This window comes from Manis pentadactyla, chromosome X, assembly GCF_030020395.1.
Source record: "Manis pentadactyla isolate mManPen7 chromosome X, mManPen7.hap1, whole genome shotgun sequence".
NCBI lineage: Eukaryota > Metazoa > Chordata > Mammalia > Pholidota > Manidae > Manis > Manis pentadactyla.
In genome coordinates, this window is record NC_080038.1 from 19,545,084 (window position 1) to 19,547,729 (window position 2,646).

At 37.6% G+C, this 2,646-nt stretch overlaps 1 non-coding gene across 1 annotated transcript; it reads right to left on the reverse strand.

Moving 5' to 3' along the window:
* Nucleotides 1-234: 234 nt before the first annotated feature.
* Nucleotides 235-358, reverse strand: LOC118926318 (small nucleolar RNA SNORA40). Its single transcript, XR_005030414.1, has one exon. It is a non-coding gene; the product is annotated as a small nucleolar RNA SNORA40 (small nucleolar RNA).
* Between the last annotated feature and the right edge of the window lie 2,288 nt (nt 359-2,646).

Sequence of the window (2,646 nt, forward strand, 5' to 3'; positions counted from 1 at the left end):
GCTTTGGTACGTTACCCTGTTTTGTGAGGTCTGCTCTGTTCATGAGGTCTGTATGAAGTCTGGTTCATCTTTCTTTCCTGTTGCTGTTTTAGGGCTAGTTGTATTAATTAACTATATTTTCGTACTATTTGTGGTCATGCCGCCATCTTGAATCCCTTCCTCCTATCCTATGCTTTTTAGTTACCAATGATCAATACCACTCCCACCACCACTATTTTAATCTTTATTAGGTATCAAGTTCTTTCTTATCTGTATAAAAACTCAAGGTGATCAATGAGTTCTGGGTTCCAAATGAGGATTATTTTCCCCACACTTGTCTATAAGTCTTTGTTCACAAATAAAAACAAACACAAGTGCTCTCTCTAATACCATTTTTATAACACAGTGGATTGGAAATTAAAGAGACAGATTTCTAACAGTAGTTACCTCTGGATAGTGGAATTAAGGATGATTTATTTTTTTTAGGGCAGAGTCTACTTTTAGCCTCATTCAGGTTGTTTTCTGAATTCAGGTCCCGTTTCTTTGCTTTCTGCCAACTGGGATTGGTTGCAACTTCCAGAGGCTGCCTACCTTCCTTCACTATTGCACTCCTTTCTCCATCACTGGGGGACTTAGTCATTCTCATTCTTCAAATCTCTCTGAAGAGAGAGTTGGTAGCTTACCTGGTGAGAAAAATTAGACACTTCTTATTCATACAGTGGCAGCACAGTATGGAAGAATGAACGAACATGTACTTTGGTGGAAAGAGCCTCTGGTTATATTTTCATATGTGACTTTCTAGCCATATGGTCTTCATCAGGTTCTTTAACTTCTTCCTTAGTTTCCTGATCTTTCCCAGCTTCCGGAGGCTGCCTGAATTTATTGGCTCACCCTGCCCTTCTCGCTCTGATCAGGGGTGATTTTTTTATTGTTCCTTTTTATTTGTTTTTGCTTATATGAATTTTCTAAATATCCTACAATGACCATGTGTTGCTTTTGTAATCATGAAAGAATATGATAAAAATTCTTACAACAGGAAGTCACCAGTGACCTTGGTGAGAATATTTTTGTGGCCTGATGGGAATGGCAAGGAAAGAGAAATAGCAGTATCCTGAGTGAGTAGCAGGACTGGGAAAATAATTTGTTTATAGCAGCAGTTCTTAAACCTTTCACTCTCAGGACCCTTTTCTAGTCTTAAAAAGTTATTGAGGATCCCAAAGTGCTTTCCTTTGTGTGGGTTAATATTTAACACATTACTTAGTAAGAGAGAAATTTAAATAGTATTTATTTATTGAGTCATTTGAAAAAAATAAGCCTATTATTTCTGAACATACCATAATTTTATGAATACTAACTTTTCAAAATGGAAAAGTTAGTGAAAAGAGTAGCATGGTTTTTCACTTTGTATATCTCCCTAATGTTTGACTTATTTAAAAAAAACAGTTGGATTCTCATATCTGCTTCTGCATCCAGTCTGTTGGGATATATTGCCTTGATTGAAGTAAATAGGGAAAATCTGACTTTGCCCAGATGTGTAATTGGTAAAAGGAAGACCCTTGTGGATCCCCTGAAAGGATCTCAAGAGACCTCCTGCAGGGGTTCTTGGACCACACTTTGAGAACCATGCTGATTTAGTATGGGAGGAAACATGCTACAGTCTGACCAGAAGGAGGCAGTAGAGAGGCAGAGATTTAAAATTCAAGAGAGGGAGGTATAATCGAAAGAATGTACCAATTTGGATAGAGTGTTCACCTTCTTAAGGAGAGGAGGTAGAGAGGGTAGAGTTGTAAGGATAGATATGGCTATAAATATGTTTGGAGGAATGGAGGCAGTTGCTAGATTTTACCTCTACTACCTTCAGTTTTCTCTGAAACAGGAGTGAGGCCCACAGAATGGGGTGGGGACTGTGGAATGCCATGAAGGTATTGTTATAGCTGTGTCTGTATGCATACTGCAAGGTGAAATGCTGGCTGTGTGAAGGTTTAAGGATTTCTGTGAGCAAGAACCTGCATTTCTAGTAAAGTGCAGGGAATATCTTGAGCTGGATCTTCATCCCAGAAGCTCTCTTGCCACACTTTAACTCAAATGAGCCAAGTTAAAGTAAACATCAAGAACACCTTAGGTTCAAAACATAAATCAGTAAAAGCATCCTGAGCCTGAGATGTGTGAACACAATAGTGGAAGGACTTTTCTTTTTCACTTGGTTTTTTAAAGTGAAGTTTGTTAGCTAATTGTATGGGTATGTATATATGACATGTATTTGAGTATTTGAGCTGTGTTTTTAGTACTAATTAGCAGTGCTAGTTGGAAGAGAAGCTCTCCAAAGCCCCAGTTTTGAGATTGGGGCTTGTGTGTCTATAGTGAGCATGCCACTGTGTAGGTCTCTAGTGTACTAGATTTTGTGTCTTTAGGTTGGGAGAGCTGGTGTGCATGCCTGTGTGCATGTATATGTAGGAGGCAGATTCACTGCTTTGTTTAGCAACATTTTATTTTGAATGTCTTTGTTGTTCAAGTCTTACTTGAAATGGTCAGTAAGATTAGAACAAACAAAAGTAGATTTAAGAGAGAAAATTGAGAGTACCTTAGCTGCAGAAGAAAATTCAGTTTGAGAAATAAAATTATGAGTAATATTTTATATAGTATTTTTAGTTCATGTGATATAAAATT